The sequence below is a fragment of the Mustela erminea genome, chromosome 6 (assembly GCF_009829155.1).
Source record: "Mustela erminea isolate mMusErm1 chromosome 6, mMusErm1.Pri, whole genome shotgun sequence".
Lineage (NCBI taxonomy): Eukaryota > Metazoa > Chordata > Mammalia > Carnivora > Mustelidae > Mustela > Mustela erminea.
Genome location: NC_045619.1, coordinates 110,590,168 through 110,617,184, shown reverse-complemented (window position 1 = coordinate 110,617,184; position 27,017 = coordinate 110,590,168).

Below are 27,017 nucleotides of genomic sequence, written 5' to 3'. Positions count from 1 at the left end.
GGATCTCTCCAATATGAGGCAGTTTGAAAATGCTATTTTTATTCAGATTAAAGAATTTGGAATTCAACAAGTCAATAGTATATGGAGGATGTCAGGCTGATTCACTCCCTAAGTAGTCTTTTCAGATACCCTGGGGTATAGGATAAACTATGTATAGATTATTCAGGTCTGACTGCACAGCATTCTATTTTAATTCCATTTTATGTTAATAGCTATGCGGAATGTCTAAGGGCAGCAAATCAATTGGACTACAAGGGATGTATTGAATCATTGATTTGAACACAGCATAGTGCCTTGCGAGATATAAAATATTGATTAAAACAAACTAAAGCAGTTTTTTCTACTTCCTTTATTTAAAGTTATTTAACGTTTTGATTTTACTAGTTAGATGGAGATATGCAAGAATTATGAGATATATATGAAACTATTTGAGACTACTTTAATGCTCATCAGTAAGATCCTGTGAGACTTTTTAACTATTCCAAACTGACTTTTTCTGAATATTCAACTTTATACTGATGAGTTGTACAGACAGAATTTACCTACTGATATTTATTTGGCGCTGAGTCTTGGCACAGAGTAGGGTTCTGTTAAAGTTACACTAAAAAAACAATTTTTTAAAAACTCACAGAATCATTTGTAAATGACAGTTTTCTTAACAGTTTCACAATGCAATGAAAGAAACTGATTATTAACAATCTCACATATTAATGGAGATGCACATCTATAAAATAAGCAGTTTTCAATTAAATTGAAATCTTGAAAATAAGCAGACACAATCAAAATAATTCCAAGTGTTCTAGAGAAGTTGGACAAAGGTTAAGTCCCCCAAAACATTTCAGAAATGATAGTTTCCTCTTGGTCCAATTAGGGAACCTGAATGTCATTATGTTGTTGAGGTTCTCAGGAGCCTAATTGCACATAAAATCTCCCTTCAAATCATAACACATGTGCTATTTCTAAATTTCTTTCCATCCTAAACAAAAGACGAATTATTAAAATGTGGTGAGATTTCATGCAGAATTGGCAGTCAGTTTAGAGGGCAATAATTTAACACTTGCTCTGTGAAATTAAAATTTACCTCCACTCAGTGTAATTCTACTGACCAGCAACAGGCATTTGTATTTTTATTTTATTTTACTTTTATGAGAGCAGAGAGATTTAATTACTTTAGTTTAAACAGAATTGCCTACCACTGCTTGTTGACAGGCCTCTGGTGCAGGCAAATTATGGCAGATAATGTTACTGCTCCAACGAGCTTCCTGAGGGGCACCCTGTCTCCCTGCTCTTAGTTGAGCTAAATAGAAGGCCCTGGAGACAGTGGCTCAGGGTCCCCTGCCAAGAAGTCACCATTTTGTAAAAGAAAGATGCTTTGAGAATCAGATTTGCTGCTCAGCTCTGCTGCGCCTGTAATCTCACACTTTTTCCCTTCTGTGAATTCTTGCTTTTGAAGACAAAATTTTGTTCCTTTTCTTTGTATGTACAGTATAATAAGAGTAAAGTTTAATTTCCTCTTAATTGAAACATATGGGCAGTTAAATATACATTGTTGTTATTGTTGTTATAGGAGTTGTTATGAGTTGTTCCTCACAGCTTAGCTTTAATTAGAATAGGAATGGTCGAACTCCCTCCCCCAAACAAGCAAACAATCAAACAGATTTATAACAGTGATTTTAAATAACCTTTCTCACCCAGTGGCTATTCCTGGAGCAGTGAATACTGTCTAATTCCCAGCTAAACAATGAATTCAGATTATATTCTTGTTGAACTGATGTAAAATTCAGATTCATATGTTTGGGCAGAAAATATGGAAAGAATTATTATGCTGACTGTAAGCATTCACTACACAACCATTTTTTTAAAAAAAGCTTAAAAATGTATAGAACACATGTCATTTTGTCTTTACAATTTAAAAAGCATGATATTATTACAGAAAAATGCAGACGAGGGATGTTGTTTCTATCTGAGTCAGTAACAACTCACTGTTTTTTTTTTAACTAGTCAGCTGTTTAAAAAGGTAGCCCTAGGCCTAGCTTCCTGCATGTGTGACCTGGCACTGTAGTTAACAGGGCCTGGCACTGTAGAAGGCCTCATGCTTGGTTTAGTGCAGTTAATAGGGCCTGGCACTGTAGAAGGCCTCATGCTTGGTTTAGTGCTCTGTTGTCCCTGTCTTGAAATTCTTAACAATTTTTGAACAAAGGGTCCTTCATTTTCATTTTGCACTGGGGCCTGCAAATTCTGCAGTTTGGGCCTGGATATCCCTAATTGTAAATAAGCTAATGCTGTACTTCACAGGCTTAATTTTTCCCTTCTCCTTCCAAGTGTGTTGTATGGTTCTTGTCTGGGTTATGAGGTTTAGCCTATTTTTACCTTTCTGCACTGCTTCTTATGTTCCATTTTCCTGGTGTTTAGATTATAGCAGACATGAACTTCCTGTGTCTCAGCACCGGCCATGAATCAGGCTGGGAGCTGGGACTACAAGGCTGTCAGGGGAGCTGCCTGGTTCCAGCTTTAAAATAACAAGAGCTTGACAGCTTAGTTTACATAACTGCAAAATTGTGGCTATATTCTAAAACTCAGTTACATGTGACATAATAACTAGGAACTTAATTTATTTAGACTTTTTCCCTACAATATAATTTCCAATAAATAAATCTCCCAGGGGCAGGAAGACATGGCATTTCACAGTGCTCACATTTTCCTCCCTGAATTTGGACCTGCTTTCCTTTCTTGGCAGTTAAAAAAATGAACACTGCACCTCATAATTTTATATTTACCCTACTTGCAATAGCTTATGTACAGGGCTTATGTGAATGTATGGAGTGCTCATGGACTGTATTAAAACAAGTTTCATTTCATTTTTAATGTGGGTTTTTTTTCATCTTTTCCCAATATTTTTTCTTTCTAAGTATCCAAAATAACATTGATGATAATCTACCAGAGTATAATAAAAATTAGAATTTTTCTTTAAGGCGCTATAACAATGTGCAGAAAATTAGGTTTCATTTACACATGCATGTTTTCCAGTTATTTTAAAAAATAAAGGTTTCAGTTAAAATGTTTAAATGAAAAGTGAGGAAGGTGAAAGTAAATACTGGAAAACATCCCCTTCCCTCCAGAGGAAAGAACAGTCATTGTCTTGTTATTATTTAATATTTACATAAGGGCAGAGACAGCTAGGGCCAAGGATAAGCACAATGGATGAAATTGTGCCAAAGATGAACACAATCCCTGCCTTGAGGTGCTTTCTGCCTAGGGCTGGGTCAAGAGTGCATTCAAGGGAAGGAAGTAAGCTGAAGAATCTAGAATTCCACTGAGTGGTGAGTGCCAAGACACCTGTGGGCTTTGAACAATGGCTTTGGTTGGGAAATGTTGGAGAATTTCTTCTGAAAAGTAGAAAAACTCATAGTAAGACTTGAAGGTTAACAACTTTTATAAGTGTATGTACTTATGAACAAGTATACATAAATGAATTTATTTTTAATGTTTGACAAGTGCTGATTATTAAGGTAGGAAGTACTTAAGACATTGAAAGAAAAATTTTGTGGGTAATCATTACCATCTTGAACAGAAACATAACCATGTCTGGCTTCAGCCGATCAGACTGCCTGCAGTTCCCAGTCTGAGTGGTCAGAGTAGACATAAATGAATTCTCTAAGGGTCAGAACTTCTCTTCTTCTCAAATTATAGTCTTGAAGATTCTATGTGAAATGAGCTGTGTTAAATGGATTAAAATTTGCTTCTTCTTATCTCTATATTCATAACTACTTAATTCATATAGTGAATAAAAATTTCAATGGTGAGAGAGGAATCAAGACATTCAAGGATAGTTTAAAAATTTTTTGTGCAGCTCCTTACATGTATATTTTATTTTCATTGGAGATACTCATGATCATTCAGTATAAGACTTATAATGCAGAATGATATGATAGAAAAAAGTAAGACAATAATTTTTGGATGGATAATTACCTATAAAAAATTAAAAAGTAATATAGGAAGAGCAATAAATTCCACTCTTCAATCAAATGAAGATTGGATACTTGGTGACTCTCAGTAGCTTTTTAGAGTCATCTTAAGTGGGAGTCCCTCCTCTACTCTTTCTAGTCCATAAAGTATCCACTATTTTTATTGGGGGTCTTTTTCTCTGCAAAGAACAAGAAACCTTTTCTCACAACTTCACTAAGTTTACATCTTTTTAGGGTTCTTTTCCATCTTTTCTCCTTCACTTGATTTTCTTTCTTGCATAGTGCATGGAACCGGTATATGTAGATTCTGGGTATATAAGAAATAGCAACAAACAAACAAACAAACCAACAGAAAAGACACCAGTAGAATAGAGATCTCAGAAACAAATTGTCACATATATGGTCAAATAGTTTTCAGTGAGGGTGCCAAGACTATTTGATGAGGAAAGGTGAGTCTTTTCAATAAATGATACAAGAAAAATGATAGATAATACAAAAGGATGAAGCTGGATTGTTACCTTACATTATATAGAAAATAACTCAATGAATTTAAAAAATTAACTGTAGGGACGCCTGGGTGGCTCAGTTGGTTAAGCAGCTGCCTTCTGCTCAGGTCATGATCCCAGCATCCTGGGATCGAGTCCCACATCGGCCTGCCTGCTCAGCAGGGAGCCTGCTTCTCCCTCTGCCTCTGCCTGCCATTCTGTCTGCCTGTGCTCGCTCTCTCCCCCCCACCTCTGATAAATAAATAAAATCGTAAAAAAAAAAATTAACTGTAATAACAAAAATTATAAAATTCTTGGAAGAAATCAAAGGAAAAAATCTTCATAACATTGTATTTGGCAGCAATTTCTTGGATCTGACACCAAAAAATAGGAAGTAAAAGAAAAAGTAGGTAAGTGTTGGAATGGATCAAAATTAAAAATTTTGTGCATTAAATACTAGTATCAGTAGAGTGAAGAATATACCCCTCCGCATGGGAAAAGTATTTGCAAATCACTTGTTTGATGTGGTATAAATATTTAGAATATAGAAAGTACTCCTATAGCTTGAGAGCAAGAAAAAAATGAAAACAAATAACCCAACTAAAAAATGAGCAAAAGACCTGAACAGACAGTTTTCTAAAGAAGATATACAAATGGTCAACAAGTACATGAAAAGATACTCAACCGCAAGCCAGAAAGAAAAAGCAAATCAAAACCAGAATGCGATCACTTCATATCCATAAAAGTGGCTATTAGAAAAAAAGAATGGGAAGTAAAAAAAGTGTTCACAAGGATGTGGAGGAATTGGGATATTTGTGTATTGTTATAGGAATGTAAAATGGTGCAGCCATTTTAGAAAACAGTATGGTATTTCCTTAGGAAGTTAAACATAGAATTACTATAAGACTAGTGATTCTCTTCTAGGTACGTACTCAAAATAATTGAAAGCAAACTCTAACATAAACTTGTACCCCAATGTTCATAGCAGCTTTATTTACAACAGCCAGAAGATAGAAACAACCCTGTTGTTCATCCACAGATGAATGAATAAACAAAATGTGCCATATGCATATAATAAATTATTATTCAGCTCTAAAGAGGAATACATTTTGATACATGCTGCAACATGGATGAACCTTCAAGACATATGCTAAGTGAAATAAGGCAGACAAAAAAATGGCAAATAGTATATGATCCAACTTACTTAAAAAAAACCTAGAATAGGCAAATTCATATGAATAAACTAGAATGGTGGTTGCCAGGGGCTAGAGGAATGAAAATTTATTTTTAATGAGTAGAGTTTCATTTTGGGATGACAAAAAACTTCTGGAAAAAGATTGTGGGGATGATCACATGACATTGTGAACATACTTAATGTTACCAGATTGCATACTTAAAAATAGTTAAAATGGTATAAAAAAGGTTAAAAAATGAAAAAAACACATAGGAAATTTTCTTGGAGACACACTTCTTTTTCTTGCTCTGGCAGGTAATGCTTATCTATCCACTTTTTTTGTTGTGTAGGTAGGAAATCAGAGCTGCATGTTGACCATGAGACTGTGCTACTGCTGTAACCATATTGACTTTATTGAGTAACTTACCAGTCAATAACCTACATTAAGAATCAAGTGAGTTCAGTTAAATAATTAATTAGTACACTTAGACATAGTGTGCAGCTCTTGACTGCAGTTTTAGGACCAATTAAGTCTAAATATCTCCTAGAACTTAATGGTATGTTACGATTATCTCCTTATCAAAATTGGTGGAATAATAATATCCTAGGCAATATATCATGTAGACATAATGAAGAGGGATATGTATATGAAGTGATTTGATTTTACATATATGCATGTCATGTCTCCCCAGTCAGACTGTTAACTGTCCTGAGGGGCATATGGAAACATTTCAGATCCTTTACAAAGCTCAATAAATAATTTTTCTGCTCAAGATGTTGGTGAGGGCTAGGAAAACAAAAATGAAAAAGTAGAAAACGAACCAAACAAAAACCAAAATCCGTTACTTTATTGGCAGAGACATAGTCCTACTAGTGGTAGATGAGCAAAGGGTACTACTGAGAGTCCAGTTCAATACAGAACATTTTAATAATAGTTTTCTTGGAGAATATAATATCCACACAAGGCCAGTTAGAGTAGCTAGACTAGTGAATACAATGAAAGGGAGCCATAGAAAAGTTATGGTTACCCAGGCCCACAAGAGAAGCCAGCTTGAGAGCTGGAACTATACACCGTGCCTCCAGATTTCTATTTTCTACTACTGAGGATTCATCAAAAGTATATTTTAGATAATGCACGTTTTATAGATACAAAATAGGATGATGAGCCTTAAAGAGTCATTTGTTGTGACAGGCCTTTCTCTACTTTTCCCAGTCCATACAGTAACCACTGATCCTATTCTGGATATTCTACTGACTTTACTAGGTCTCATCTTGTGATGAAACCTAACTGTTAAATACGTATTACATATAAAAGGTCTTATAAAACTTACCTTCAAAAGTCACTAATTAAATTTGACAACAGAATATGCCTTTTACCTTTCCTATGCCCTATTTAACTCCTACTTTATGTCTGTTTTTTATGTCCTACAGTTCCAGCTGGTTCCATGTGACAATGAGAGCGTGGGGAGAAGAAGGGACATAAAGGCAAAAAATTAAGGATGAATTAACAAGTCAGAAGATTGGTGAATTGTAGGTGATTTGTAATTAATGAACTTTTTTCCCCCAGGGCTTTAATGATTTAGGCTATGTTTCTTCTTTGCTAATTCTTTTATCACTAAATATTTACCAAAGAATTTTTCTTTAAAGAGGAAAAGACCAGTTCTTTGCTGGACATGAGTGAAGGCTTTATTTAACAACACATAGGTACATTCACGCATTGTTCCATAATTTCGGGTATTATAGCATAAATCTCTTACATAAGTAACTTAAATTTATGTATGGATAGGCTCTGATGAAAGTTTTAGATGGGGTAGGATGTATTTATAAATGCAGGATTTCAAGATGGATGTGGAATTTAGATGTCATTAGTCTGAAGAAGCTATTTGGTTTGAAAAGATATAGAACTTAACTGACAAAAGTGATATTCCATATGAATAGAAAAAGAACACCAAATATAGCTTCTGGCATAAAACATTATGGGTCTGGGGGGTCTGGGGGACTCAGTTGGTTAAGCATCTGACTCTTGGTTTTGGCTCAGGTCATGGTATCAGTTTTGTGAGACTGAGCCCCACGAAGGACTCCTCGAGCTCAGCTAGGAGTATGTTTGAGATTCTCTCTCCCTCTGCACCTCTCCCTACTGCACACATGCTCTCTCTCTCTCTCAAATAAACAGATCTTAAAACAAAAACAAAAACAAAAACAAAATAGAAGAATATAATTACAGTTCTTTTATTTTTATCCATTTTTTAAATAAGTATTAATTGAGTACTATGCTATTGCTAAAGTCACAAATGTGAATGAGATACACTCTAGATTCTCACAGTACAGTTTGGAAAGAGACACTGGTACAAATATGTATATTACAGGGACAACTGGGAGGCTCAGTCGGTTAAATGTCTGCCTTCGGCTCAGGTCATGATCCTGGAATCCAGGATCCAGCTCCTCATAGAACTTCCTGCTCAGTTGGGAGTCTGCTTCTCCCTCTACCTCTCCCTCTGTTGTTCCCTTTGCTTGTGCTTGCTTGCTCTCTCTCTGTCAAGCAAATAAATAAAATATTAAAAAAAACAAATATGTATATTATAGTATGGTTTTAGTGAAATGAAGAAGTACTTAAGAGAAGACAAAGCTATTATGGCAGGTAGCACAAAGATTTCTTCAAGGATATGACATTTGTGCTGAAATATTTCTAGGGGAAGAAGAGAGGGAAGTACGTTGTAGTTAGGGAGGAAGTGGATCTTACAGTCACCATGAAGAAACTGTAGCTGTTCATGCCTAAATAATGATGATGATAACTATGATTGTTAATATTTACTGATTATTTCCTATATGGCAGTACAACTCAAGGCATCTTATATGTATTATTATTTTTTTAATCCTCATGATACTTCTGTGAAGTAGATTCTTGTAACAGTTTTCTATTAAGTTCTACCCCAAAATGCAGTACCTTAAAATAACAACTATTTGTTTACTTCATTATTCTCTGTGGGTTAGCATTTTAAGCTAGAATCCATTGGGTGATTATTAAGGTCTTGCTGAGTCCCCTTGTGAATGTGTGGTCAGCTCCTGGGTTACTGGGGGGTTGGCTGGTGTAGAATGAACTGAGCCATATTGTTTTTTTCAGCCCCTTATGGTATTGAGCTTGTCAGCATTCTGACATAAGCTTCTTCATATAGCAGCTGGGCAGGTTTCTATGAGAAACAGTAGACACACATAAGATTCCTAGAATCTAGGTCTAGAACAGACACACTATCATTTCTGCTGCTTTTCTATTGCCCAAAGCAAGTCACAAGACCAGCCCAATTCAAGGGGAGAGAAATAGAATCCACTTCTTAATGGGGAGAGTTATAAAGTCATATTACAACAAGGCATAGCTCCAGTAATAATATTGTGGCCATCCTTACAAATAATCTTCCATAATGCTATTACTATTTCCATTTTACAGATGAGTAAATGAAGGCTTAGCTGAGAAACTGTAAAGAAGGTGATCCACGAGTTATGCTTGCACTGCCTAATGTCAGAAACTGGACCTAGGTATGAAATGAATTAAAAAAAAATAATATGGACTGATGGACTGGCAAAAGGATGGATAAACATATGATAAATCAAATACCATATATATATAAAATGTTTCTTTCAGAATCCATGTGGTTAGTTTCCCCTCTAAAGTTCTTTCAATTTTTTTTTTTTTAATATTAGAAGATTTTCCTAGTAAAATCTGAGGTTTTGAAAATAGGATTTGAAATTAGGTTCTGGGTTTGAACCTAGGTTCTGTTACTTGCTAGTTATATATCTTAGGAAATATCCAGAACATTCAGAAAGCCTCAGTTTCCCATTCTGTAAACTGGCAGAGATATTGATAGCTAATCCATAAAATTACAGATTAAACAAAAATAAGGGTCCAACATGTATGAATATACAAAGAATTTTGCACATTCTCTAGCAAATATAGTGCTAAGCACTTCACATGTAAACATGTTAATTAATAATAAGTCTTCAGTAAATAATGACTATCTTGTAATAACATAAAACATGCTTGGAATCCTTTCAGTAAGTTATTAAAGTTTTCTCCCAGAATATCTATAATAGATCTTATTTGATTCATTCCTTCAAAAAAAACCTAACCCTGTTGAAGAAATAGAGATGTATATTTTTTACTGAGCACTCAGTTCTTTGTTGACTGATTTCAAAGAAAGAAGGTATCTTTGCAGAAGTGTCTGTTCATGTCTTCTTCCCGTTTCTTGATTGGATTATTTGTTCTTTGGGTGTTGAGTTTGCTAAGTTCTTTATAGATTCTGGACACTAGTCCTTTATCTGATATGTCATTTGCAAATATCTTCTCCCATTCTGTCAGTTGTCTTTTGATTTTGTTAACTGTTTCCTTTGCTGTGCAAAAGCTTTTGATCTTGATGAAATCCCAATAGTTCATTTTTGCCCTTGCTTCCCTTGCCTTTTGCGTTGTTCCTAGGAAGATGTTGCTGCGGTTGAGGTCAAAGACTTTGCTGCCTGTGTTCTCCTCAAGGATTTTGATGGATTCCTTTCGCACATTGAGGTCCTTCATCCATTTTTTGCAAAGAAGACATCCAGATGGCCAACAGACACATGAAAAAGTGCTCCATATCACTCGGCATCAGGGAAATACAAATCAAAACCACAATGAGATATCACCTCACACCAGTCAGAATGGCTAAAATCAACAAGTCAGGAAATGACAGATGCTGGCGAGGATGCGGAGAAAGGGGAACCCTCCTACACTGTTGGTGGGAATGCAAGCTGGTGCAGCCACTCTGGAAAACAGCATGGAGGTTCCTCAAAATGTTGAAAATAGAACTGCCCTATGACCCAGCAATTGCACTATTGGGTATTTACCCTAAGGATACAAACGTAGTGATCCAAAGGGGCACATGCACCCGAATGTTTATAGCAGCAATGTCCACAATAGCCAAACTATGGAAAGAACCTAGATGTCCATCAACAGATGAATGGATCAAGAAGATGTGGTATATATACACAATGGAATACTATGCAGCCATCAAAAGAAATGAAATCTTGCCATTTGCGACAACATGGATGGAACTAGAGCGTATCATGCTTAGCGAAATAAGTCAAGCAGAGAAAGACAACTATCATATGATCTCCCTGATATGAGGAAGTGGTGATGCAACATGGGGGCTTAAGTGGGTAGGAGAAGAATAAATGAAACAAGATGGGATTGGGAGGGAGACAAACCATAAGTGACTTTTAATCTCACAAAACAAACTGAGGGTTGCTGGGGGGAGGGGGTTTGGGAGAAGGGGGTGGGATTATGGACATTGGGGAGGGTATGTGCTTTGGTGAGTGCTGTGAAGTGTGTAAACCTGGTGATTCACAGACCTGTACCCCTGGGGATAGAGTATTATGCCTCCATCAGAAAGGATGAATACCCAACTTTTGTAGCAACATGGACGGGACTGGAAGAGATTATGCTGAGTGAAATAAGTCAAGCAGAGAGAGTCAATTATCATATGGTTTCACTTATTTGTGGAGCATAACAAATAGCATGGAGGACATGGGGACTTAGAGTGGAGAAGGGAGTTGGGGGAAATTGGAAGGGGAGGTGAACCATGAGAGACTATGGACTCTGAAAAACAATCTGAGGGTTTTGAAGGGATGGGGGGTGGGAGGTTGGGGTACCAGGTGGTGGGTATTATAGAGGGCACGGATTGCATGGAGCACGGGGTGTGGTGCAAAAATAATGAATACTGTTATGCTGGAAATAAAAAAAAAAAAAAAAAAGAAGGTATCTTACTTGACGTATAATTTTTTATAGAAGGAATTAGCAAAATACAGAAAAATTTAGAATGTTAAGAATTTAACATTAATTTTTGAAGAGCAACTAAATACCAAGATGAAAAGACACATCAGAATTTCATTTTAAGCCATTTAATAAAGAGTCATTAAAAAAAGAATTAAAATTTAGGTACTTAAAAAGTCTTTTATTAAGCCAGTAAAAGGAATAAAATTTTGATACATACCATAACAAGGATAAACCTTGAAAACATCAACTGCAGGAAGCAAGTCATAAAAAACACATATTACCTGATTCTATTTATGTGAAATACCAAGAATAGACAAATCTATAGAGAAAGAAGGTAGATTAGTAGATGCCTATAATAGAGGATAGAAATAAGGGGCAGGAAATAAGGAGGCTATAGCTAAAGGTATGGAGATTCTTTTTAAGGTAATGAAAATATTGTAAATTTGGCTGTGATGATGACGGCACATGTCTGTGTATGTGTGCATAGAAAAAAAAAAACTGTTGAATTGCAGAGTTTTAAATGGTTGAACTGTGTGATGTGTGCCATATCTCAATAAAGCTGTTACTAAAAATCCTTGACCAACAATAGACAGTAGTGAATAATGCAACGTGTAAATGCTCACTTTTCTTATTTCATATGTTTTTTTCTCAAAAATATACTCTTACTAATACAGTATTTCTCTGTGAGACTCATATTTAAAATAAATTAAATTAAAATAGAAATACTCCAAATCATAATTTTAAATATAAAAATACTATTTTATGTATAAGCTTATCAATTGTTAGCTAACTATATTTTTTAAAGTAAAATAAACCTAACATTTAGTTTCTTTGCTTTTCCACATAACAAAAAAATAATTATTTTAACAAAGATAACAAAAATCTGAAAAGGTAGAAAAACTGGAGTAAAGATAAAACAAAAGATGGTTAAATTATTAACTTATTCCTGAATAGACTAGAAACAGAGAGAAGGAAAGAATGGAGATTTCTGCAAAATTCATTAGCATTAAGTGAGTCTACAAATATCACAGGATCAGTACCCCAGACAGTCAGCTTGGCCTCCAATTTTTCCCCTGGTAAAACTTTTCCAAGGTTTGCTGAGTGATGTCAATGCAAAGTTTCCCCAAACTTCCTGGAAATTTTACAAGCAATTCACTGGAGATACAAAAAATATCTGGGGCCTTAGCCAAGAGCATTCCTCTATGAATACTGGCTCTCAATTTGCCTTTTATTTTTCTTAATTGGGGTTATGCAATCTTAAAGATTTACAGTTAAGGAAAGAAGCAAAATATAAAACTTAAAGAAGAAGTAACAAATATGAAAAAAATAATCCTTTAACCCTATTATGGACATTTTTTTTTATTCTTGTGTAGAAACAAGCTGGATTTTTCTACAAAAACATCCTTTTAATGAGCTCTACTGTATAATAAATTTCTAGGTTAAATCTTTTTGGATCCTATTAAAATGAATGTTTTAATCCAGTGGCTTAGTTAGTAAAATGTAATTTATATCATTTAAGGAAAAGGCACATTTTCTCAACTGGGAGAAAAAAAAGGCAAAAGAAAAAAAAAATCATGTCTTCTTTTTCTCCAAAATGGTTTGTTTTTGTTTTGTTTTAATTTGTTTTTATCATTGGCATTTTATTCATCAGTTTTCCTTTTTGTATCTCTAATTCCATTGTCTGGACATGTCTCAGTGTGAGTACTAAATATGAGATCGACTAGGCACCTCAGACAAAATCTTATTCTGGGTTATTAGACAGTGTCTGATGATGCCGCCTTCTTCTCACGGGCTTAGCAAGCACAGTCTCCGGGAGAGGCTTTTTTTGGGCAAAGATCGCTCAGGAAAAATGCGTGTCCTTGACGAGTCGTTCCAGGTTGGGTGTCCCTGAAAGTATATGGGGGTGGTGTCCCTTTAAGCACAAGGAAAGGGCAGGTCCCGCTGTTATCCTTGACCCTCTGACAAAATAGTCAGGCGCTGTTTGTAAAAGAGCCAAGTAATTAAAAGTATCCCAGGGTTATGGTGAAATAGGGCAAGTAAAATACGCTCCTGGATACCAGCTCTCTTTCAGGACCAGCTCTTTTGTATTTTCTCTCTATTTTGTTTTCTTCTTTATTTCAATTTTTCATGGCACAGTTTCCCCTCTCCTACATTGTTCTTCCCTGCCTGTCAGTTGGTAAAATGATAAGTACCATTATTACTGCTTATCCAGTTTGAGTTCTTTCTGGAACTATGTGCTTCCAACCCCCAACTGACCACCAAATTCCTGAACTATATTTTTTCTTCTTAATTTCAGAACAAATTATTAATTATTAGATGTAATAGGGAAGGGTACAGAAATAGAGTGATTCAGTTACACAGGGGAAGGATGAGGCATTTCTCATAATTTTATTCATATTTTTGATGATGTCTCTAACAAAGACAGAGACCCAGATCATGCACTTTGGCTACCTTTAGATTGACCATATATCCCTATTAATATAGAGCAGTTGGATATATGCCTATTTTGATAGCTTAATTATTAATAGTATGTCTTTTCACTCTCAAAAGCATTCTTCATTAAATGTAGATGTAGATTCTTCATTAAATTAATGCTACTACTAAATGTAGCAGTAATCCTAATTCTCTTGCTTGTTGAATTATTGGGTAACTGCTCAATACATAGAGAAATTAGTTCTAAATTTGCTTAGAGAGAGGTATTCTCTGGGTAATCGCCCTAACCTTTGTTATAAAATAACTACTTGTACTGCTAGACTTTGAAATGGAAACAGTTTGTTATTGTTCAAATATTCCCTATATCTCCAAAAGATATTAGGGAGCAGTAGAATACATGGGCACTGTGTTAGGTAAGGATGGATATGAATTGGTTATGTCACTCAATATAACCTTGGGCAGATCATTTAACTCCTCTGAGTTGAATCTTCCTTTTCTATAATATGCACATAATAATTTTGGCTCTGGATTGTCATGAGGATTAAATAATAGATGGTTATAGTTACATAATTATATTAGTTCATATATCTACCCATCCATCATCCATCCATCCATCCATCCATCCATCCATCCATCCATCCATCCAGGTATTTTATCATTATATAAACACAATGGCTGGTACTACAACTCAAAATAATTTAAAATAGTAAGAATTCATTATGTTGCTAGACAAAACTCTTAATTTAAATAATGCAAGCTTAATTTGTTTCCTAAATTGAGTTCATTCTAAGAGTGGTTCCTAAGGATTATAATCTGGGTACAGCAATTCCAGGCATCACATCCACAGCTAATAACATCCATAGGCAGAAGAAAGTATTGCCTCAATCTTAGGTCCCTATCTTTTGAGGAAACTGTCCCCAAAAGCCCCTTCTCATACCTCCTCTCCTTCCTTCCTTCTTGGCCTGAGTTACAATGTATGCCAATGCATTTGTCTACTGTTAGTAAGGAAAATGTGATCCTCAAAGTGAGTTGGCTAAGATGGCTCTTTCTGTTTGGAGAAAATTAGAAAATTTGGTGTCTGACTAAATCAGGGATCAGTGTACTAGTATGAGGGTGAGCATGTGCCCATGGTGGATGTTATGTAGTCATCAGAATATCTGAAATCAGGATATTTGAATTCCAGCCAAGGATGTAACTTCAGATAGCTGTAAACTTGAAAGTCACTTTCCCATTCAAGCTTCCATAAGCACTTCCATTTCAGGCTGTGCATAAAATGAGGTGCTAACTTCCTAGTAGTAAAAGGTCCCTTAAACCATTAACATTCTGTTTTGTTTACTTAAAAACCAACAGCCTTAAATTCACATGGACACCATTCTTAATTCATAATCTATTTCAGATTCACCACACGATTTTCAGATACTGATGAACTGATAAGGATACTAGAATAAGAGTTAGAAGACCTTGTTTCAAAACCAGATTCACTGCTTAATAATGCTATGACTGCAATTCATGAAAGAAAAAGCTCTTAGGGTGAATTTGACAAACTGCTATGATTATTAAAAAACTCTTCCTTAAAAATTCAGGGTGCCTTCTCAAACTTATTTGAATAACTAATTTGGAGATGGTAGAAAAATCAGGACTGTAGCTTGAACTGTTTCCACATCTGCTTTTTGTTTCTCCAGGGGTGGGGTGTTTTATATAAAAAGAAAAATGGGGCTTTTGCCTAATGCAGTATTCCCAACACATTCACTATTCACAATTTTCATATAACATGTTTAACTTTAGAACATGAAGATGTTGTGTGACTTTTATAAAGCTCTAAAATTAATAAGTAGTAATGACAGAAACTGCTGTCACCAAGTACCCTCTTTCTACCACTCCTTTGTCATTGTCATTTAGTGCCCAAGTTTAGACATGGACTTTCAGAAGTGATAATAGACAGCACATATCCTTGGGAGTCTTCTTGTGGCATGTGCACAAATGTTGTTTCTGTGCAGTAAGAATGAAGTGGAAGCAAGGAGTGTGATTTGTGCAGCACTATCTGTCTTCTTTAGTATAACTCTTTTGAGTGATGAAGCTGCATGTCAAAGAGCTCCTTTTAATTACTATCTTTAGGAGCTGCAAATGGTGGAACGAACACTGAGGGACTAGTGCACTGAGCCAGGGTGCTTTATATCTTTGGACCTTGGCTTTCTCATGAAAAGTGTATGTGTGTGTGTGTGTGTGTGTGTGTGTGTGTGTGTGTGTGTGTGTTGGGTGTTGGCAGGGATGGGGGTTGAGATATGAGAAACAAATGCATCTCTAGCTTTTTTCCAGGGCTAGTATTCTAAAATTCTAGGTTCTTCGACAGAGACACTCTGTAGAGGTAGAGATGTGGAGAGAATTGCATTGTACAGAATTAAAACTAAGCTTCAGAATGTGGGTGATCAAATGATAGTTAAGGGCAAGGACAGGGGCTTGGAAAGCTGGTAACTGCTATCAATAAGTGACACCACTGTTGCATAAAAGCAACATGGTGACATCTGTACCAACTACAGGGAAGCTTCACTTGTGACCACACACCCACAGATAGGTGCTAGTGGGTACCACTGACAGGAACTTCCTTTGAAGCTATAACTGGGACTGTCACAGAATGCAATAGCTTAAGCTTATGCTAGAGAATGCTTATGATTTAGAGGTTTTTAATCTTTTGCTATCTGTTGTCTTTCCAGAAAGCCCCAGATTTTTCTTTATGCTTGATCCTACTTTCTTTTGATTTTGAATGATGGAAACCATTTTAATAAATGATCATGTTCTACTTTTTTCTCCTATTCTGGTGGGGGAGGGCCTTGAAAAATAAACCTTGTTAAAAAATTAAACCACGTGTATTTATTCAAGAAGCTTCCTGAAAAGGTCAACAAGTGGCAGTGAGTTCTCAGCTGTCACATTCTTTGTTATGATCCTAGTACTTCGTTTTTATCCTCTTTCCTGTCTTCTGGTCATTTTTCTGCTCATTAGCAACTTGAGCTTAGGGTGGGCAAGAAATGAGATGGAATTTTAAACCTGTCAAGTTGAAGTCTGGTTAACAGCCATGCAGAGGTGCAATGGGCAGAGAGGAGGAAATGAATTCTATTATTTTGTAGAAAAAGTAGCTGTGGTAGAAAATTAGTCTTGCTTTTCTTTCCCTGATATTAGTGGCTGCCTGTGACATAGTCTCCAATATGTCCTATGGGCAAGCGCCTTCAAAATATAAGTTTAAAGAATTAAAGATATAATAGCTCCAAGAGGGCATTCCTATCTATCAAACCTCTTGATTTATAGACAAGTAAATTATGTAAATTATGATCCAAAGATATAAGGAGACTTGCTCTTAGTGAATAAAATAGTTATGACTTATTGAAGGTTACAGAAGATTGAGGGCATGGTCCAAAGCCCTAATTTGACAGTTTTTCCGCCATGCCACCTTGATTTGCCAAGGGTCATGGTACTTATGACAAACCAGCACCCAATTGGAGTATATATATATGTGTGTGTGTGTGTGTGTGTGTCTGCGTGTATATATGTATATATATGTGTGTGTGTGTGTGTGTATATATATATATACACATATATATTTAAGATTTATTTATTTCTTACTTGAGAGAGAGAGAGAGGCAGGGGAAGGGCAGGGGAGGGGCAGAGGGAGAGAGAGAAAGAATCCCAAGAAGCTCCTCTGGTGAGCGGAAAGCAGGACTCAGGGCTGGATCTCATGACCCTGAGATCATGACCTGAGCTAAAGTCAAGAGTCAGATGCTTACCCAACTGAGCCACCCAGGCACCCCTGGAGCACATTTTATTAAAGACTATTAAAAGCAAATTTCTTGTGAAGAATTTTATAAATTATAATTCCCCTCAGGATAAAACAGATATCTTTAATCTCTGTATTTCCAGGGCCAGCCATAGTTTCTGATATAAAGCAGATTTTCATTAACTATTTGGTTAATTAAATGAGTATTTTATGTCTTCTTGAGTTAAAAATTATAGAACTATGTAACAAGGTTCATAGTTAAATACACTTAGAAGCAGAAATATTTATATTTTTAATATTTGAAAAAATTAACCTGTTAATTTGAGCATCCTTTTTGATTATGTAATTTTGTTATTAGGTATGAGGCTATGTGTTCTGGATCCTTCCTGGTTTATTGTGGTAGCACCAATACTGCTTAATGCGCTGCTTTCCTTGCACAAAAGCAGATTCACAACAGACATTATTAATTTTTATTCACTTTCCTTTACTTCTATATCCAATACTGAAAAGATATTGTTGAACATATGGCTGTCCATGACCCTAATAACAAGCTTTTCTTTGGATTATATCACCATCATTATTTTAGTATTTAAATGACATCACAACTCAGTGAAATAGTAACCTAAATTTTTTGACATTACTTTTTATGTTACCATAAGAACATCAAAATAAGGTAGAAATTGCACAGACTTTGAACTCAAAACATACCTGGCTTCACATTTCTGTTCTGTCACATAATGGCTGTGTGGCTAGAAAAGCCTCAGGTAAAAATGCGGGCTAGAATCATCCCTAACACCACAAGAATATAGTGTTATTTTGATGACCAAATAAAATATCACATTGTCTTCGAAACATACCACTGCTTGGCACATAAGAAACACCTAATACATTTCTGATGAATAAATAACTGGTGCTCAATAAACACTATTTCTCTTAAATGTGGCTGTAGCGGAACATGCGAGATAAAGCCCCATCTTTCTTTTTTTTCCCTCTGCCTCTGTTCAGGTACATGAGTGATTTCTCCCCTGTCAGAAAAACAAGGAGGGAATACAAATAGGAAACACATTCTTCATTTAGCTCTGAGCCTATTTGAGCTATGCTGGGTGAAAATGTAGTCCAGCTTCTGGGATTTTTGCTCCTTTTTCATACCCTTGAGGGAAGAGATGAGTTTTACATCTGTTCCTGGATGTGGTAATATTCAGCTGAAGAGGTATATCTCTACTGGAAAACACTTAGACCTTCTGGCTTTCAATCAAAAAGCTCTTCCTCTGGATCCTCAGTTTTGCTCTGGAGACTCCCAGTTGAAATGTTGGTTATCACAGATGTGAGAGTAAAAGCAGCCAATAGCAGCAGGATGCAGAAACGCAAGGTCTCACATCCCCAAACACACTCGAATTGTGTGATTTAAAAAAAACAAAACAAAACAAAAAAAGGTGGTTGAGCTTAATAGATGTAACATGTAATTCCTCAGTGCGTGGCAGGGGCTCTCGCACCAGCTGGGCAACACCAGGCACAGAAGACCCCGGAAACTAGTTTATGTTTCAAGCAAAAATAAGCAACAACAACCCCCTGGTAGCTTCCCCAAAGCCTGTGTGGATTTTTAATGGGGATCTCTTGGCATTTTGGTCAAATGTAGTTAGAGTGGTTGAACACCTAATCTGCCTTTCAGAAAGAGTATCCTGCACATAATGGAAGGAAGAAAAGTGAAAATAAAGCCACCTGAATCTAAATAAAAAGGCTTGCATAGCAGGGGTTTTCAGTGAGTTTCCAGGTTTGAAGTATAAGCCTGAGGACAGAGCTGAGCTTTGCCTAGGGCAATGCAGAGGTAATTTGAAGAGGCAGCCTTGGCTGTTGTTGACATTACCTTCTGTTGTATAAATCCCAGCCCCTGCTGAAGGGGTCCAGCTAAACAGAAATAGCGATGAGAATTGTTCGTGAAAAGCCTGGGCAGTTGGGTGTTTGGTCTTCCGTGGAATTGCTCCACTGATGCTGACAGCTCCAACATTTCCAGTGTGTTGTGGTTGGATTAGACATTCTACTCCAAGCCAAGATTGCTTCTAACAGCTGGTGTAATAACCCCTCCCCAACCTTCCCAACTCTGTTCCGTTTCTTTCTTGACACCATCTGAAAGGGGAGTTTAAATTACTAAATGTCTTTTGGGTAAAGAGCTTTTACTTTTCCAGACTGAACTGCCAAAAACCTTAAGGAAATTAAAGTAAGAAAGAAAAAGTGAGCTGCTATGTCTGGTAAATGGCATTTCTCTAATTTGGTGTCTGTATGGTTATTAAGGTAGAGTTGTTGGATATTCTGAAGTGCTATTTATTTACCTTGGCACATAGACTTAGAATACTCAACAGCAGAGTGGGAATATGGTGACAGGATAAGGGTAACGAGAGGAAGCAAATCCATTGTGAGATAGCTGGATTCTGAAAATCTTATACAATTTGTTTCCCTAAGGGAGAGATAGGAATATTACCTCATTGCAAAAGTTATTAAAATATAATTGAGTGATTCACAGATGACAATATCTCACAGTTAACAATGTCTAAATTCACTTTCAGTGAATATTAAAATCAAAATCAATACCCTGATGCAAAGCAATAACACAAATTATGGAACAATACCAGAAATCCTTTCTGGGAGATTTAGAATATGCTTTACTTAAAAGAAAAAAGAAAGAAAGAAAGAATCCTCACTGTTGCTCTTCACAGAGTATATTTTTGGGAAAATATAGCTGGAAGGGGAACTTTCTAAATAGAAGGTCTTGGAGACATATGCAGAGGAGATAGAATATTTGTGAGCCAATTTCCCTCCCTTTCCTGGCTCCCCTTCCCTCCTTCCCACAGATTTCATATCCCCATCCAGTTGTATTAAATTAGAGTAATAGGGAGGCAGCATTATTCCATCTCATCCATACCTATATAACATCATCTCCACATTTTCAAATGTTCATAAAAGAAAAGGAGTTAAAGATACCTTTTTACAGGTACCTAGGTGGCCCAGTTGGCTAAGCATCTGCCTTCTGCTCAGGTCATGACCATGGGGTCCTGGGTTCGAGCCCTGTGTTGCACTCCCTGCTCAGCTGGGGAGTCTGCTTCTCCTTCTCCCTCTTCCCCTGCTGGTGTGCTTGCTCTTTTGCTCACTCTTTCTCCCAAAATTAAATTAAAAAATCTTTAAAAATACTTTTTTAGTAAATATTCATTCAGCATTTATTATGTTCAGAGTTAAGTTTACTGTATATGCAGTGGGACTCTAATGGATTGATGTGATTATTCTACAACCCATGGATGATTAGCTAATTTGACACTATTTTATATTTAGTTTTCCATGATTCTTCCCATATTTTCTGACTAAATGGGTCATATTTCAGTCATTCACTCAATTATTTGTGAATATTTATCAAATACCTGCAATGTGCCAGGCTCTGTGGTAGAGGAAAAGCAGTCCCTGTCTTACAAGGAGTCTGTCTTACAAGGATAATGGGGAAGGGAATGGTCACATCATGCAGGATATAATGAAAGAAATTTGTTCAGGACCATGTGAAGAACCTAAGAGGATATTTACTTTGTAAGTCTTAGGGAACTAGGAGACAAACATGGCAGGAGATAAGACCTTGGACCCAACTGGGTTGAATTAACATCCTCAAATAAAGTTAGGACCTCTGAAGTGTTAAAACATCTGTCAAAGAATGCATGAGAAAAATTCTCCCAAGGATACAAGGTTAAAAGGAAAAATAAGAAAAGAAAGGAAGAAACTCATCTTATTCTCTGTAGTGAGAAGAAAACTCTTTCTGAGAGTATATAGCTATTGCTATTGCCACCTATGGCTTTTGGTTCCAATTTATATACCCCTCACTGTCTTGGAAGCTCAAGCTGAGAAATAACTCAAACATGGTCTCAGGCCAGTGATAACCCTTAGAGGTAAAAGCAAACCTTACTTCTTCAAGTTAGGTCAAATAAGAATTCCACAGATGAAATGTCCCTGAAGATGAACTTATAATAGGAAAGTTATGAAAAATATGAGTGGGTAATATACCATGAGCAAGAATCAGCAAATATGATAAATAGCTGAATTGTACCTCTAAGAATTTCAAATAATAAAGCTTTGTGGAAATTATAAATAAATGTTTAAAATAATTGAAGACATTAAAGAAAGAATAGGAATGTGAAAAAAAAACAATATACTGTGTAGCTAAAATAGATATGTTTGAAAAATAACCAAATATAATACACAGAAATAAAAAAATATAATCATTGAGATTTTAAAAAAATAATTTGTACCTACTCAAAATAACAGCTTAGACATAACTGAAGATAGAATTAGTGCAATGGAAGACTGAGCTAAGGAGAATGAGAAATTGGGAACAGGGAATGTAGAGTAAATGTTTATATTTTTTGTGTTTGGGAGAAACATTAGTTAAGAGAGACTAAAGATATGGAAGAGGAAGATACCTGATGGAACAGAGACCCAAAACAGGCTGAAAGGATTAAGCTGGGTCAGAAAAATAACACTATCCAACTATGCAAGAATAAAGGATGAATGGATAAGTGTGATCCAGATAATTTATAGAAAGAAATTTAGGAGTTTTTGTTCAAAGACTTCACTTTTCTCTGTAAAGTAATAATAATTTATTAAGCATATACTATATGTCAACACATTTTCTAGGTGCTTATTATATATTTTCACATTTATTCTTCATTCTTAATAGCAGAGATAGGTATTGCTACTATTTCCATTTCATAAATGAGGAAACTAAAACCTGGTTAGGTAAAGTAAGTTGCTTAAGGTCCCACAACATAGTGGAAAGAAGAAAGTAGAAAAAAAAGAAAAAGATTCAAATCTAGTTAGTGTATTGTGTGGAGATAAGTGTACCAGGCTATATGCTAAGTGAGGAGAGAAGTGACAGGATAGAAAAGAGAGGGTGAGAGGAAAAAAGAAGAAGAAGGAGGAGGTGGAGGAGGAGGAGAAGCAGGAGGAGGGGGAGGTGGAGGCAGACGAGTAGGAGGAGGAGGAAGAGAAAGAGAAGGAGGAGGAGGAAAGGAGAAGGAGAAGAGAAGGAGAGGGAGAAGAAGAAAGAAAAAAAAAAATAGCCTAATGGGTACAGGAGAGAAATGGCTTAACTTGTAAGTAAACATGGACCAGCTTAGGTTTAAAACAAAATCATGTGTTTTCTTTTGAATTCTTTCTTTTAAAAAAATTAACATATGATGAATTATTTATTTCAGGGGTACAGGTCTGTGCTTTATTAGTCTTATATAATTCACAGTACTCAGCATAGCACATACCCTCCCAATGTCCATCACCCAGTCATGCCATCCCTCCCATCCCCCTCTCCTTCAGCAATCCTCAGTTTGTTTCCTGAGATTAATATAGTCTGTTATGGTTTCTCTCCCTCTCTGGTTTCTTCTTGTTTCATTTTTCCCTCCCTTCCCCTATGATCCTCTGTCTTGTTTTTCAAATTCCTCATATCAGTGAGATAATATAATAATTATCTTTCTCTGATTGACTTATTTTGCTCGGCATAATCCCTTCTAATTCCATTCATGTCTTTGTAAATCACAAGATTTCATTTCTTTTAATGGCAGCATATTATTCCATTATATAAATATATATATATATATATATTTATATATATATCACTTCTTCTTTATTCATTCATCTGTTGATGGACATCTAGGTTCTTTCCATAGTTTGGCTATTGTGGACATTGCTGCCTTAAACATTCAGGTGCACCTTGCGCCTTCAGATCATTACATTTGTATATTTAGGGTAAATACCCAGTAGTGCAATTGCTGAATCATAGGACGGCTCTATTTTCAACTTTTTGAGGAACCATCATATTGTTTTCCAGAGTGGCTGCACCAGCATGCATTCCCATCAACAATGTAGGAGGGTTCCCTTTTCTCCACATCCTTGCCAACACCTGTCATTTCCTGACTGGTTAATTTTAGCCATTTGACTGGTGTGAGGTGGTATCTCATTATGGTTTTGATTTGTATTTCCCTGAAGCTGAGGGATGTTGAGCACTTTTTCATATATTTGTTGGCCATTTGGATGTCTTCTTTGCAGAAATGTCTGTTCAGGTCTTTTGCCCATTTCTTGATTGGATTATTTGTTCTTTGAGAGTTGAGTTTTTTTTTTTTTTTTAACAATTTTTTTTTTAAGATTTTATTTATTTATTTGACAGAGAGAAACCACAAGTAGACGGAGAGGCAGGCAGAGAGAGAGAGAGGGACGCAGGCTCCCTGCTGAGCAGAGAGCCCCATGCGGGACTCGATCCCAGGACCCTGAGATCATGACCTGAGCCGAAGGCAGCGGCTTAACCCACTGAGCCACCCAGGTGCCCCAAGAGTTGAGTTTGATAAATTCTTTATATTTCGGATACTAGCCCTTTATCTGATATGTCATTTACAAATATCTTCTCCCATTCTGTCAGTTGTCTTTTGGTTTTGTTGACTGTTTCCTTTGCTGTGCAAAACCTTTTGATCTTGATGAAGTCCCAACAGTTCACTTTTGCCTTTGCTTCCCTTGCCTTTGGTGATATTTCTAGGAAGAAGCTGCTGTGGCTGAAGTCAAAGAGGTTCCTGCTTGTGTTCTCCTCAAAGATTCCTGTCTCACATTGAGGCCGTTCATCCATTTTGAGTTTATTTTTGCATGTAGTGTAAGGAAATGGTCCAGTTTCATTCTTCTTTATGTGGCTGTCCAGTTTTCCCAACACCATTTGTTGAAGAGACTGTCTTTTTTCTATTGGATGTTCTTTCTTGCTTTGTTGAAGATTAGTTGGCCGTAGAGTTGAGGGTCCATTTCTGGACTCTCTATTCTGTTCCAATTGATTTCTTTCTTTAATGTTGCTAATAGACATTGAATCTGGAAGATTGTTTGATGGAAACTCTTTTAGGGGAATTTTTTGATACTCAGTGAAGTTGAAGATGCATATAACCCTATAACACAGCTGATGCTAGCAATCTTTTCTAAGAGGGAAAATTCCTCACAATACAAGGAGATGTCTACAAGGAAATATATGTATTTGAATTTATTTTGTCCACCTGGCTGTGTGTTCTTTCTAAGTACCCATTGATCCATGGTTGAGTTTTAAATCAGGTGGTAAAAATGAAATTCACAATTGCATAGATCTCCACATTCCACAACTTTGAGAACATCCATTTCAAGCAAGTGATCACTCTCATGCTAAACAAAAATTCATTTTTAATCTGTGCACTTCTTTGCATTTCTTGCTATCACATTGTCCAAATCATCATCATTTCTTTCTGGACCCCAACAATAGTCTCCTTATTGGTCTTTCTGTTTTTAAACTTTCCCACTTAAATTCACAAAGAAGTTAGTGTGAGTTTTTAAGAACACAAACTAGATCATAGCGTTTTCCTTAAAAGTCAACGATAACTTTATATCAGTCTTAAAATTCTTTTTTCTGTAAACTCATACTCAACCTGGCTAATGCTTACCTTTTAGCAACAATTTAACATTGTCCAGACAGACTGGCTTTTTTTTTTTTTTTTTTTCTGTGCCTCAAAACCACAAGCTTGTCTTTACCTGTGGCTGGAATTAGGGGAGGCAGCTAGGGCACTAAGGCACACAATTTAAAAAGGAGCTCACTCTCAGGAGCCGACCCTGAAGTTGCACAGACTTGAGACTCAGTGATGCTTATGAATGAGGTTCCAAGGCTGAAAATGTAAGGTGATACTCACTCTCAGGACTATACAAGTTCCAAAGTCAGTCCTGAGAATGAGTACCTCCTTATATTAAGCATCCTATGTGCTGCCTAAAGTCCCTTTCCTAGTCCTAGATTTTTTCATACCCCAAGTCCTTTCTACCCTGTGTATTCTTTGCTGGGATACAACTACTTCTTACTGCTACTTCCCTGAATATCTTCTTATGATTGGCTCTTTAACTTTCACAACTTAGTTCAAATTCTAGATGTTACAATTACCAACAGGCCTTATCTGATACACTCATATGTTATACTGCATCATTCACATCATTTTTTGTTTTTGCTTTTCTTTTTTTTTTTCTCTCTTTAAATTCCTATCACTATCTGGAATTATTATTTTTTTATTTGTTCATGTGTTTATTGTTGGTCTTCTGACTACAAATATGGAAGAAAGGATGGGATGAACATTGAATTTCAGCTTCAGGGAACCAAAGTAGAATATTGTTTTTTCCCTGGAAGTGATTATTTCAAATCCTCTCCTAATAGAAGATGTGATATTCCAGAACCCAATCTAAGTTTGGGGACTGAAGAGCACATATGCAAACTCTTTAAAATCTGTCCTGGCTGCACTTGATATAAAGAACATTCCTTGGATCTGAGCTGAGATGAGGATATACTACTAAAAAAGGAGAAATGGGCTTTCTTTGAAAATAGGAGGTAAGAGCAAGATGAAGAATCTTTATCCAACTCTAGAGAGGTTTTTTTTTGGGGGGGGGTTAGGATTAGGAATTTGGAACTAAATTAAGAAAAAAAGATGGCCTCACCAATAAAAGAAAATAATAAAACAGTGGCTGAATATCTGAGGTCTTTCAGAGCAAGGAAGTGATAAATGTAACCTATGCTTGAAAGGGTCATCAGGGATTTAATAGGTACAAGTCCGGAATACTACATCATCTGTGATGTACTGTAAATTCCATGTTTGGTGTATATGTTTGTGTGTATGTGTGTATGTCTGTGTGTTTTCTTCTGAAAATCACCTAGACAATGTAGACCTTTATTAGGACCTTCAGAAAGCCCTAAGTTCTAGAATTATGGTGTCCCTAAATATATACCTCAAAATTAAAATGATACTAAACTGTAAGACATAATCCTAAAATTTTCTCATGATCACTTTTTAAAAGTTAATTTTTTTTATAGAGTTGAAAATTCACATGCAGTTGTAAGAAAATTAAAGAGGTACTGTGTGTTTGTATCCTATTTTCTTCAATTATTATACCTTGGGAAACTATAATATCACAACCAGGAAATTGACATTAATACAGATCATTGATTTTATTCAGATTTCCCATTTTATTTGTATTCATTGTATTGTATTTATTCAGTTCTATGCAATTTTATCACAGGTAGTTTTGTGCATCTACCACCGTGGTCAAGATACTAAATAGTTCTATCACCACAAGGGTTCCTAGTGTTTCCATTTTATAAGTACATTCCTAGTGTTTTCATTTTATAGGATCCTTGAGGGCTGATCAAGGAAAATGGTATGACCATGAGGCAGTAGCCCACACAAACTTTACTGGGTGATACTTGGACAAATTTGGCTGTCTGGGAGGTCCTTCATAGGAAGAGACTACCAGGAACTGCAGGGGTCATTATTCAGAAGGGAAGGAGGACAAGGAGCTCCAGGGGAAAGGGGAACTGGAGAGTGGGCTTATATGTCTCAGTGACGTC